The 14395-nt window shown below is 38.3% G+C and overlaps 1 long non-coding RNA gene across 2 annotated transcripts in view; it reads left to right on the top strand.

The window, feature by feature from the left end:
- The window catches only part of LOC118935994 (uncharacterized), a 41426-nt gene extending 29698 nt beyond the window's left edge, over window positions 1–11728 (top strand). For both annotated transcript variants that reach the window (XR_008996252.1, XR_008996253.1), the window contains one exon: window positions 11483–11728. This is a non-coding gene — a long non-coding RNA (uncharacterized LOC118935994). The remainder of the gene's footprint in view (window positions 1–11482) is intronic.
- Window positions 11729–14395: the final 2667 nt, after the last annotated feature.

Below are 14395 nucleotides of genomic sequence, written 5' to 3'. Positions count from 1 at the left end.
ATCTTACATTAGTGTGGCAGTCACAACTAATGAACAGCAATGAATTAAGTAAAGTCCATGCTTTACTGATATTTCCTTTTTTTAGTGTATTTGATCATTGTTATAGCTTGCTCTGTACAGTAAGATTTTAATTGTATGAAGAATTGATTTTTAAGAATCAGTTCATACTGGTACAAATGGATACTCTGAATTAGGCTAGAACTTGTAGGGGGAAAAGAGCTTATCAAAAATCCAAATCAGCACACAGATGTATCTAGGCAGAGGTCTTGTGAATAAAAAAAAAGAGAGTAAAGGTCTCTCCGGTTCTTCACTCTCACTCTTCTTTCACTGTCCCAAGCAGGACATTGCAACAGATGAGCATTTTCTACTGGGATACTATGAGGAGAAATGATAGCTAGAATAACAAAAGCTTTAGATCCTAGTAGGTCCCTTGAATTCCAGTGCATGCCTGAGGTGATGAGTTGGATCTTAACACATCACTGTTGAAAGCAAGCTCTGCATACACGAGAGTCTTCTGGAGATGGGGGGACCCTCTCGAGTATTATAGATCTCTCTTACCCATCGTGACTGCAGTTCCTAGGCATGGGAGTCTGCCTATCAGAACAGGGCCTGCTTCTTAGAAAGAGGTGTTTCTGTTACACCAGAAGTATGGGCACATTTTCCATTTAGTTATGCCTGAGACTTAGATAAGTTTGTGGGGCCCAGTTGGTTTCCCTTACTCTCAAAGTTATATTTAATCCTAAGCATAAAAATTAATACTATGTTCATTTCATGCTGACCAATTCAATGTTTGTAGGGGTCAGCCTACGGCCGAGGCTGAGTCCCACTATGGCTGAACACCGCCCTTCCACTGTAGCTGACCAATGCCCTAAGATGGCACCCGCTTCCTGAGTGCCACCCTTCCTGGTTTGGTGGCATTAGCATAAGGAAGTTGCTCCTATAGGCTTGCCCCATGCTTCCGCGCTCGTGCTCAACTCATGCAGAAGGCATGCTACCAATCAGCTTAAAGGTCACGCATGATCTTGATCACCATAGGCCAGCTTCCTTTATATGAGGCATAAGCAGGAAAGAGAAGCTCTCTCTCTCTCCTCTCATTCTTCCTCTCACTCGCTCCCTCTGGCTGTTGCTTCTTCTCACTCACCTTCTCCCGACCTTCCGAGCAACAATAAAGAACTGAAGTGAACCAGGTCTGTGTACGTATCGCTGTCGTCACCGCCACAAGGAGCGAACGCGATAAATGTTATTTCTTGATCATTAAAAATAGCTGACAAGGGCCCGTCACTGGGCTAAAGCATTTCAACAGATTACCTCATTTAATCCTCCCAACAAGCCTTGGGGACTACTATTATTATGCCTATTTTACAGATGAGGAAACTGAGACATAGAAGGCTAAATAACTTGCCAGAGTCAATCATGTATTTAGTGAATGGCAGAGTTAGAATTCAAACCCAAGCCTATGGTTTTAATCATATTGCTAAAAATTTTTGTCCCTAGTTATTGGAGTAAAGTAAATAAATATTTCTTAAATGAGTGAGTGAATGAGTGACAAATAAATGAAACATTTCCCAAATGATGAATCGTTGAGTGAAACATGTCTTGTATGGTTCAATCTTAGGAACTATTATTTAGTTTATCCTTATCTTTAGCATATCTAAGATATTCAGGATAGACTTCCTGAAGAAATACCAGTGTATTTTTGTGCAGTTTTGAGTTTTAAATAGGAATAGGAAGTCTGACTTAAAACATACAAAAGAGGATGATTCTCTATGTAAAGGACAACATGAGAAAGTCATAGTGAGGGAAATAGAAAAACCACAACAGAGCTAAACATTCTTTTGATTGAATTGAAAGTGTCATGTGGGAATGGAAAGGTACTGAAGATCTGTTGTCTGGGTAGGTTATTGGAATATGTGCAAAAAGCAATAAGGAATCATCTAAACTCGTGAGCAGGGATAACACAGTCATTCTTGAGTGCTGTTCTTACTTGGCTACAGCCTTTTGTGCTAATCAGGATGTAGACAGAAACTAACGGCAGGAAGTGAAGAGCAGAGGAGGCTTCATCAGAAGGCTGAATAAATGATTAACCATAGACACAGTACAGAAGAAAGCATTAGAGGCGCTATTCTAGGAAAAGAAGATATTCTCCTAATTAGAAGTCATTTTAAATGTGAAAATAATAATAGCATAATTTGTTTCTCTTCTTAACTTCTAAGATTCTCCTTTTTATTTTCCTTTTCTTCCTTGCATTATAAGTGAACTCAATATTTATTTTTCCCAGAAGTATGAGGCCTAAGAGATTTTGAACATGAATATTATTAGGTCTCAACTATTTGTGTAATTCAAATAATTGCATCCTCTAAATAAAAGGAACAGTCACACAAAGTCCAAAACCATGCTTTTTTTTAAGTTTAAAATTGCATTCAATGTTTTGGAATTTTTGGAACTTTCTAATTTCATTTTGCCAAGATTAATAGTGAAGTAGATTTACATTCTTACAAAACACAAAATAAGCAATCAAAAAATAGTCTGAGGAGGAGTTTCAGAAATATTGGACTTTTTGGGGGAAAAGCCCCCTGAAAAACAAATCTAAGAATTAAGTGCCCAACAACAGTATAAACACAAAATAATTTTTAAAAACACTTAGGAGCCCTATTTCATAAATGATTACTTTCCAAATACAAATTCTACTGGATAACTTTGACTCCAGAAACTAAATTAAGCACAAACGGTATTAAAAACAAAGGTTAAAATTGTGTAGTACTAGGTGATAATTGTAAAGCCATGGTAGCATGTACAGAGTTAACAATGACTAAAGAGATTAATGGTAAATACATAGAAAAATCTAGGTGACCTAATGCTAAATTTCTAACATACGTTACCAGTTACTCTTGGGGCTGACAGAACTGTACACATAAACTCTAACTTTTGACATTTTGACAGTGGACATGCATTATTTAGAAAAAAATTAAAACACAGTCACAAATACTAAGTATTTGGTTGATAATGTCTTTATATTATGGTGGCTTATCTGAGCTATGTAAATGTTGGATAACTATTTAGGGAGTTGGTTTGAACATCAATAAGGCACTCTACAATTCTTTATTAAGGACTCAGGTGTTCTTTACACTAGAGAAAATTATATTGAAAAATTAAATGGAGGAATGACATGATCACCTTTTTGTGCAATGTCATTGTCAAACTGCTTTTAAGGCTCTTTCTCTTCTCGTAGCCTGCTTCTCTCACACACAAACACAACTCTGAAATTGTCAGTGGGGAACACCAACAGAGGGGAGAGTTCTCTCACATAGCACATGGCAAAACTTCTTTAAAATTCTCTTTTAATGTCTTCTCCTTTGTCTACGATTGCACTCTTCATGAAAGCTATCACATACCTGTTTACTCTGTTCCAGAAAAGTCTTTTCAGCTCCGTAGTCAAATGCCTGCCACTCTCTTCTCATTCTTTCCTGTACAAAGTTCCAAATGTGCTCACATACCACAATTAGCTAGGCAGAAACAAAACAAAACAACACCTAGCCAAATCCACAGCCATCTATTTTTCCCTCTAAACATGTCATTAAGGAAACTCAGTTTGTCACATCATAAAATACATAAATAATAAACTAACCGAAAGTAGGCTTCTTTTTCTTTGTAAGAGACAAAATAAAGAATTCCTCACTTTATCTTATTCCTATAATATAACTGATATTTCTTTCCTAGTGATACTCATTTTACTCTCATGATTACCCTTCATAGATATGCAGAAGGTCACATACCAGTCCATCTGCAACATTTTTTTATATGGAAAGTATTAAGCCACCAGCTGAGTCATTTACAGAAGAAGCATTTTTAACAGATGCTGTGAAAAAATGAGACCCTAAATTTATAGGTCAGCATTCTAAGACCTAGTTTAACTAAGATGATGTGTACACATACCAGCCTTTAAAATGGTTATTATTATTTTAAATATTTACTCAGCTGATGGTAATAAGATACTTCAGCAACAGCTGTTAAAAGTGTCAGAGAACCTGCTTTGGACAAAGCAGTGTTGGGTATAGCTTTTGGAAATGAGAGGAAAGAAGGCCACCTAGTTTCCTGGTGGGGCCAGTTCATCTGATAACACAGTCACCATTACAATATTGTACACAGTCCATAAACCCAGAAATACATTGTGTGTGTGTGTGTGTGTGTGTGTGTGTGTGTGTGCGTGCATGCATGTGTAAGGAAAGGAGCCATCTTCCTTTCTGCTGTTGCAGCCTTAGGTGATGCATCTCAGAAGTATAATAAAAATATAACCAAATCTCATCAGAAGTAAAATAAAGGATTCACCTATTTTACTGGATACGTAAAATACATGGATACATTAAGGTAGGAAGGTTTCTGTTTCTATGTAGGCAAATAATTGATGAAGCTATATAATGTGCTTAAGTTATTTTAGATGCTTTCTTGCCCTGATGGTTTAAGATTTAGTTCCTGTGATGAGACCAAATTCCCACTAGACTATAAGCACGATGAGGACAAGAACTAGTTTGCCATGTTTACTGCAGTGTCTCCAGTGTCTGGGATGCAACAGACACCATAATAAATACTTGAATTCCTTCTTTGTGCCAGGGACTGCACTATAAATTTACACATAATAGTTCACATTTCATTTACTCCTATGGAGTGTGTATAATTACCACTATTTTACAAATGAGAAAACTGAATTACAGGGTTAGGACTAAACCCCACCCATATCCATCTGATGTCAAGGCCTGAACTTTTTACTCCATATCTTTGGAGAAACGCATTCTATACACTCATGAACCTAGAACTAAGTTTTAGGACAAGTGGATTGGAGGTGATTTATAAACTTGGCTCTTAACGAGACAGTTGCAGGCAAACAATGACACTGTAGATCCTGCAAGGCCAGCTTGCCTGGTAATCGGTACAGAAAGTCAGTGCTGCAGTTTCAAAGGGGAAGGATTTACTACATCCTGAAGACTCACAAAATTCTTCATGGAGGAAGGAAGCTTGGATTGAATGTTGAAACATAAGTAGAATTGGGACAGAGAAAGGTATGAACCAAGGTGAGAAGCAGGAACACAGCCTGTGTTTAGAAAACAATGAGGAGACTATTGTGGTGGGAGCAGGCTCTCTGAACAGCGCTCGTTTAAAGAAGTGTTTGCAGATACAGCAGTTGGACACTAGGGGTGCATAGCTCAAGTGCCCAGCTAAGAAGTTTTGAAGCTTATCTCATGGCAGCCCAAAATGTTTGAGACAGTGAATGATTGAAAATAATTATTTTGTTTTCCATTTTAAAAAGTTCTATCTCTGTTAATATTTTGGTTATCTTCTGGCCTCATTCCTTGAATGTATAACTGAGGATAATTTTCTATGAATAACTTGAAGTGCAATACATCCAAGTTCAAGTCAAGTCCCTATCTTGGCCACAGAAGTATCTCTTGTTGCAACAAGACACAGGGGCCAAATGCTGGTGCTGGCAGGACGTCGGCTTGTGCATAAGCCACCCACGTGACTCCAAGTCCTGTGCTTCTGTGAGCGCTGCACAGCTGTGATTTACGTGAGCATGTTCTCAGAACTGGGGACGGCAGCAGGTGAGCAGTAGGACAGTCAGGGAGGCCCAGAGCCCTCCCTCCATCACTGCGGCTCCTCCTCTGTGTGTTTACTGGATTGGAATGTCACTACATTTTTATTTGAAAGATAAATGCTGCTGATGAAAAAATTTGAAAACTTACTCCTTGACAAGGATAGACCCAGTCTGATCATGTAACCTTTAGAGATAAAGAATACCATTTTCATGGTAAATGTTTTTCAGTTTATTATTTTGCCTCATAACTTTCTCATTATATTTTGGTATTTTGAATTTTTTAAATACAATGTATTGAAATTTGATTTTTTCTTTGTAGTTTCTTTCATAATTTTTACTTGGAGATAATTCTGTCATCATTCAGGAGAGAAGCTGCCTAATCTTTTCCTAAGTTTCATGTGGCTTCTTCTTTCATGTTCTAATTTTAACTCCTTACCCCATCTGGGATAATTTTGGAATATGATATGAGGATGTATTTAGTTAGCTATTTTACAAACAACCATTTACCCATCCCATTTAGTGAATAATTTATTCTATCCCATAAATGTATTTTGTACATAGGGTATTTTTATACAGTACCAGTTGTGTTCTGTTCATCTCTGTCGTTTATTTTGTTCATAGTGGGTATCTGCAGGATCTGGCCTTATGCCTGACTGTCAGCGACCATGAAGAGTTTTGGTAGTTCCACATAGGTCCAGTCTTTTCAGAAGAGTCTAGGGCAGTGTGTCAGTGCTTTTTCAGAATGACTAAATCTACACCTCTGTGGATGGAACCCAGGAATCTTCATTTCAAGCTAGCTTTCCAGGGTTAGGAGCTCTGGGTGTGGAGACACAGGTAGACATGAAGAGGATCCCACACAGAGTAGACATGAAGCAATAGGGTCTAAATAAAAGTGAGGGTAGTGATTTTAAAAATGGACGGGAGTAATCTCTTTCAACGTAAGAGTTGATAGCATTTGTTTTGAACATTCCATTCTATTAAGTTTGAATTTGGGGGATTATTAAAAGGTTATGCCACTAATAGAAATAGTAAATTGGGGAAGGATTTTTCCCTTCTGGAGGGGAACAATCAATTCATTTGTAGGCATTTCAAATTTGACATGATGTCAAGGTTTCTATCTTTAAAAGTAGATAGACTCATGTAATTTGGCTCAGGTGATAGATGGCTCCGAGCAGATGTTCAAGCATGGGCTTTGGGAGTAATGACACATCCAGTTTGCCACTTAATGTTACATGGCCTTGAGAAGATTACCTTATTTCTCTGATCCTCAGTTTTGATACCTTCTTGTGAATGGAAGGTGGATGCAATGATTGTCTGCAGAGAAAAATGGCTGTGAAGCTGTCCGACTGGAGTACTTCTCCCATGGGGGGTGGTTAGAATGGGAATCAGAGGACGAAGGACCGAGTTCTGAGGAGTTACCACATGTAAAGGGTGGTAGAAAAAAGAAGAACCAGCAAAAACTAGCATAGCAGTTGGAAAAAGTAGTTGATAAGAAAAATTCCAGCTCCCTATTTTCCCATACTGCTTGGGCCCCCATCAGACTCAGTGGGACAGTGATTTTTTTTTTTAGCAGCAGGAGTCCACAAGGCATCTGTGGACAAAATCAAGTAGGAACCCAGCAAGGGGAGATGCTCTGGCTGAAGTGGGTCTCACGAATACCGGGTGGTTTCCCACAAGTCCCGGAGAGTGGTGTGGCTCTGATGATATTGTATGTGACTTTCAGGAGACACACTTGCTTCCCTGGCATGGCACTCATCAGCTCCCTTGGCCTCAGCTAGCTGAGCCCCCAGACCTCTCTCTACAAGCTCAAGGCTTCAATGCCAGGGTGTGGAATAGTTGCAGCTGGGAAGACTATATCCCTCTGTGCGGGAGTAGCCAACTGAACTCTAGGATGCATAAAATGACAGGGGAAATCTCATCTTGGTATGCGAAAAGTTTGGCTGAGTATTGTGGGCTTGAAATAGACGAAATTGAAGTCAGCTTTGTGCATGAAAGTGTAACTGTCATCTCCACCTGTGATCTCTCAGCAGTCCAGGAGTGAGTTCCCCCTGGTACATTTATATCTTTCTTCTAAACCATTGTGGATATTTGTGCTGTTTAATTTATAATACTTGTTACTCTTAGTTCACCATACAGTTGATAATAAAGGCTCTGGAGAGAAGAAGAAGAAGGAGAGCAGGTGATCACAGAGCAGCATGCAGGAAGTTCATGGGGTGTATCTTTTGTGACCCATTACATTTTGTCCCCTTTACTACCTTGCAAATAAACTTACAGTTTGCCTAATGTATTTTTTAAATATCTGTCAACATGATTCTTACATCTAGTGTAAACATTAGCTTTGTTACTGTTCTTTTGTATGGCAATTAGTATTCTAAATTTGACTTAGTAAGCACTTTGCCTTCTGTTGAGAAAGACAAAAATGCAACCAATTAATTTCCTTTTTAAGGCTGATTCTGGCTATTTACATTCTGGTCTTTTGAGGACCAAAATTAGATCACAAATTACTTTAATGAAGAACACAGAATTCTAGGCAAAAACAAATTCCTGTAATTTTCTGAAATTTGGAGATCACGTTCCAGAATTGATGCAGAAGTTCAGAGCTTTTCCTGGAAACGTGGATAACACTTGAGTAATTTGGCTAAATCACTGAGTTGTGGTTCTTAAAATTATGTGTGGATAGCAACCACTCAGTCTACTAAATATGAAACCCAAATTCCCAGGTTCCACCTTCTGAGATTTTGATTGCTGTAGGTCTGCTTTAGGGACCAGGACTCTGCCCTTTACAGAACTATTCCAGGTGATTCTGATACAGGTGGTCTATGAGAAATGCTAGAATAGAGAGTAAGTTGACATCTAGGAAATCTTTTTGGGAAACACTGAATAGATTTCCCTGAAATGTCTTAACCAGGGAGAATTTCCATTTCACCCTGCCCCCATGTTTACATTGGTCCAGGACAGCCAGGTGGTGAGCAGACGTAGGTAATCCTATTTGGACCTAGAGACTAGGAAGTAAAATTTAAACCTGAAAGTAAGAAGGTAAGTAATCAGCAATATTGTGATCCTACCATAATTATTCAGGCTGTGCTATTGTTTGTGTTTTGGAAATTCCACGGGCTCCTTAGATAATATCTTAAGTTACTTTAAGGAGACAACTTGTTCGTCCTTGAGTTCTATAAGCCTTTTTAAAAATATGAATAACACACTCTGCAAATTTGTTCAGAAATTACCTTAACCATATTTCATAGTTTAATGATAGAAGTTTCTTTCCATTAACTGTTCTTTCCTCAGTATATCATGATGTTAGAGTTTCCCTTCCAAAGGCACTTGATTATGCAAACATAATCAAGTTATTTGCATTTGAAGCAGTTTTCTGAATAAAAGTTGTCCTTGTAATACACATAAAAATATAGACTTAGTCATGGATAAGTTTCTTTTAAAAGAAATTGTGTAAAGAGATTGTTACTGTCCCACTGGTTTCCGTAATAACTGGTTGAGAGGAAAGGATTACCTTGTCTTCTGTTGATCTTCAGCTATTAGTAGCTCCACACAGTAGCGTTTTAAACAGGCTCTGAAGTATTGCTGGCAGAGCTCCAGATGGCAGTAGAAGGTGCATGCTTGAGACCTGACTTCAGCACTTCCCAACCCTAAGAGCTTCATAATTGAAGTTTACAACTTTCTGATTTCTACTTCCTTACTTGTATATATTATCTCATTTTCATTCTTTTTTTTTTCAGTCATTGAATACACTTTCTTTTATACCTATAATGTGCTGTAGTCAGAGTTACGTGCGGGAGGCATACTGAGAGTACTTTGGAAGGGGGATGATGGTGTTGAAGATAGGAGGAGATCACTGTGCAGTTCTAAGCTTAAATGATATAATGCGAGTGGACATTATTTTAAGATGTAAAGTGCTATACAAACATAAATTATTAAAATCTTGTTTCTCATTCCCCATCCCTGTCTGCCCATGTAATTCAAATGTCCCAAGGTATCTATTTGAAGTCTTGTAAATATATATCTTCACTGAGCACTATATATAGTATTTAAAGATGAGAAATAACCTAAATATCTATCAAGGGGGCCAATTAAATAAATTATGGTACGTCTATACACAGAAATAAAGACAATAATCTTTTGAGAACTTACTGGGTGCTAGAAATGACTCTGAATGCTTTGTTTATACTCTAAATTGCTGAATTATTATAACACCCCTGTGAGGGACCTGAAGAATGGAAAGGCTAAGTGACTTGCCCAACGTTTCAGAGATGGGAAGTGATGGAATTGGGATTTGAACCCAAGTGGTTCGGTCCTTAGTCTCCACACTTAATACTAGTTTTTCAACAGTCAAAATGAATAAAGCAGCTCTATTTGTAGAGGAAAGGAAAGCTCTCTGAGACATATTAGGAAGTGCAGAATAGGTACCATGTCTGAAAGGAAGGAAAAAAAGGAAATCAAATAGAAAACATGCATGCACGTGCACAGAATATCTCTGGAAAGATATACAAATGATAAATGGCTGCTTTCTGTGTGGAGGCGCTGGGTAGCTGGAGAACAAGGACAGAAGACTCCATCTTCAATGTAAACCTTCCTGTGTCTTTTGATTTTTGGGTCATGTGCTTATATTACCAATTTTAAAAGTAAATGGATTTTAAAATTTGTAAAACCCTCACAATGAATCCTCCCAAAGCAAATAACCCTATAATGCATCTCTTGTCCCCCAGTTGATACAGTCTGCATTCACAGGTTCACTTTTGGGGTGCCCAAAGGGCCTCACTGCAGAATAACGACTTCAGGGGGTTTCACCATCAGCATGCAGCTAGAAAGCAAGCAACACTTACAGGAACTGAACTTGGTCAGCCTGTTCACTGAAACTTTCCCCCAGCAACCCAACCCAGGCCAGCCCTCAAGGTCCTCTCTCTTGTGCTTCTCAGGCCAGGCCAGCACATTAACGCTTAAGAAACCTGGAAGAACAAAGAAGAGATTACCCAGTGATGGGCATATAGTTGTCTCACATATACTTTTTGAATGAGTAAGCCAAAAAAGAGCAAAAAGGAAAGAAAGAAAAAAAGAGTAGTTAAATAAATTTGTGTCCCGTACTTCACCATTGTATACAATGGTGAAATTGGTTTTTCACCTACGTCTGATAAACTGGGCTTTAAATCTGCCCTGAAACAAGTTCCCAGAGTGGTTTGAGCAAGAGCCATTAGTTGGAAGTCATCAGTGATACAAAAAGTTCTATTTAACTTATCTGTTCTCCCAAGGGTAGGTGGATGTGGGCATGGGAACAAGATTTTAACTTTATCATAACTTGTACCATTTTTCCAGTCCATGAAAACCTTTGAAAATAATAAAAGCAAAACACAATGTTCTACTTAGGATTATAATTTTAAATAGAGATCAGTAGGACCTGAAATTGACACACAGAAACCTTTGTAGTTGTGGTTTCAGGATCAGTTTGGCTACCAGGCAAGACAGGCCTCTAAGGCTCTTTAACTCCTCATGATAGCAAATATGGCATATTTCCAGATCAGAGTCATGCATTTAAAGGTGTCAGAGCCCAAATTAAGTTCCTAGTCCTGAGGAGATGATAACTTAAGAAACCAGAAAGACATTCCACTTTTAAACACATAAAGAATATATCATAAATTTTATTCCCATTTTTCTCTGTCCTCCCTGTAAGAAGATTATAATCCTGTGCATTGCCATGAAATTTGAAGCAGGTATTCTCTATAGGAAGAGTATACCTCCCTATTGCATTTCTATCAGGCATGAGCAAGTGACTGGTTTGGGTCAGTGGAATGTGACTGGAAGAATCAGTGGGATATGGATGGAAGAAACATATGGGATGTCTGTGGTGCCGAAGTCTTAAGAGCCGTATTGTCCCTCTGTACCTAGAATGGCCTGCTCCTTCAATCCTGGATACCGGAATAAAGAAGACATCTGGAGCAGATGCTGAGACAATTCCTGGCTGACTTGTAACATAAGCAAGAAATAAATCTTTGCTGTAAGCAAAATTTGGGAGTTGTTTTTTACTGCATTATAACCTAATGAAAGCTGACTGATACAGAGTGGTAACTTGAATAGCCACATTTGTAGCGGGAAAATTTTAAGTAAGAAAAAAAGTGGTGAAACACAAATTCCTATGCCAGCATTCTCATACCCACAGGCTGGGTGACTGATGGCCTGGCAGTGGGGCCGGCTCCTGGGGTGGGAAGCCCCGGTCAGGGGTGGGGTGGGCGGGCGACGTGGCATTTGAGCTCTAGGTCAGCCCACTCTGCCCTTGGCTTCCAGAGATGAACATTTGGAGCTTGGAGAATGTGTTTGGCTGTCAATGGTACACAATCACGAAAGCTGCTATAAGAAAATACTTGAATTGCATGAGCCCTTTGTAGGGGAGGTAGATAATTTTTAAAGAAGAATGTTGATATTTTTGGCAAGCTTCAGATATTTGGCAGTCTTCTCAGTATCGGCTGGGGATTGCCCATTCTTGTGAAAGTGAGACCTCAGATTTGAGGAACTAGTAGGACTTTGACATACATCAAGGAATATATGTAAAGGGCCAGATAATAAATAATTTAAATTTTGCAAGTCATACCACCTCTGTGGCAACTACTAACTCTGTCATTGTACCAGGAAAGCAGATATAAACAATATGCATTCACTGTGTTCCAGTGAAATCTGCTTTTACAGAAACAGGTGACTGGCCAGATTTGACCTGTATACCATAGTTGCTGACTGTCGATCTAGTGGAAAAGAAAAATGTGACTTAGTTCCACTGACATCACACTCAGAAATTGAGTGTCAGTTAAAGGAAGTTCTCATGCAGAGAACCTTGAAATGACCTTGCTTACTCAGGAAGCATCAAAACCATGAAGGGAATTATCCTAGGGAAATATTGGGAAGGTTTAATGACAAACACTTTATCATCAAACACAATGAAACATGAATATGCCTGGCCATGAGTGATCTGCGGACTTACCACAGAGTTAGGGAACCTAGAAACACCATCCCAGGCCACCTATAGTGGTAACTGTGAATACAAGTTCTAAGAACATAGAAGGTACAGAAGTTGAGAAGCAAGTGCCAGTGGGAATTTATTATTCTGCCCTGTATCTGAGATGTGTGCCCTCATTCTGCATTTGGTTTGTCAGATATTGGCTCCTACTCAGCAGAGTAATTATGAGTTGATTTAGGAAGGGAACACTAGAACAGGGTGTGATTTGCTGTTCCTTGGCCTTTTTTGGTTACTTTCTTGGGAGAAGAAATACTTTATATTCCAAGGAAGGGTTTTTTGTTTGCTAAATAAGAAATGAATTTAAAAATTGGTATCATATTCCCCGAAGTCTAAAATATTGAAATATAAGTTTCTTCAGAGTCTTGATCACTAAAAGTTTGTGATTGTCGTTGACAGAACATTCTCTTTGGCTTACTCAGAAAAAATGCTGTTCTCGGAGAATCAAAGCAGTGTTCTTTAACATTAGAGACCTAAAGATAATCTGGGTAGCTTTTAGCTTTTAAAAATTGCAGACTTCTGGGCTTCAATGACTCTGTTAGTTCTGAGGCCTGGCTCCCTACTGTGCCTCTAACCAAGGGTGTATGTGACTGTGGTAAGGCGGCCATCCAATCACGTGGTGACAAACATGGGGGCCCTGATTTCCTTTTGAGTGAGTCGTGGGTATGATAGATTGTCCTTCCTGTGGTGCTGCTGTAGCTCCAGGACAAAATCCTACCCGTCAAAGCTGAAATTCAGGTTCTGCAAATGCCACAACCATGTTCATATGCCCCTAGTGGATTTAGTGGGTTTTATTATCTCCCACCACTGACCAGAGGCCTCACATTTAATGTAGGAGATAAGTTTTTAATTATATGTATAAACAAGTAACACATACCTATGTCATTTTGGTTTCTGAATATAAATAGGATATATTTTTCCAAATTAATGTTGTAACCAAACCAGACATTTTTGTTGTTTCAGAAGAAATGCAAGTACTGCAGGAGGAAAAAAAAATGTTTGCTCAAGTCATGGTTTTTTCTTGCCTGAAGTTTTAGTGTATGTTAAAAGTAATTTAGCGAGAAGCATAGAAATAAAACCTAAAATCTGCCTTTCTCATGTTCCTAATTTCTAATATTTCATCTTTGTTAGTGTAGCCTTTGAGCAGAGTAAAAATAAATGCTTTGTAAAATGGGATATTATAAATTTGACTATATTAAGAAAAGATGTGACCTGGAGTCATATGTGATTCAAATAAAATTATATTCAAATTAACTATGGGTTCTATATGAACAAGAGAGCTTTAGATGATATAATTCACTGATATCTAATTTATGGTTAAATAATGATGTTTTAGGCTATTTATATGAAAATGACATCTCTTGTTCAGGACTGTAAAATGCTATTATCAAAGTGTTCCAAGGAAAAAATTAGTTACATGTGGAGGCACAGCAAAATGATCAGGCAGACTTGAAGCAGAGAGATACAGGTCCACGTATGCTTTGCCATTTACCATTTGTGTGACCTTTCTCAGACTGACTGATCCTTCTGAGCTTCATTTTTCTCCTCTGTAAAGTAGAAAGAAAAATATCCACCTCATAAAGCTGTTATCAGAATTAAATAAAACAATGTTGATAAAATTTTGAGCTCACAGTGCACCAGAGAAAATGTCATTTCCAGTCCCTTTCTATAATTTGACTAAGGGCATTTCTGAACCTGGAACAGAAATACATTTTTTGTTTCCCTATCAGTATTCAAGTATTCTATATTTCTTTTTACATTACTTCCCTCCATACTGTATATTTTTTTCTGATAAT

The sequence above is a fragment of the Manis pentadactyla genome, chromosome 3 (assembly GCF_030020395.1).
Source record: "Manis pentadactyla isolate mManPen7 chromosome 3, mManPen7.hap1, whole genome shotgun sequence".
NCBI lineage: Eukaryota > Metazoa > Chordata > Mammalia > Pholidota > Manidae > Manis > Manis pentadactyla.
The sequence above is the reverse complement of the archived record's forward strand: the minus strand, read 5'-3'. Positions and strand labels throughout refer to the sequence as shown.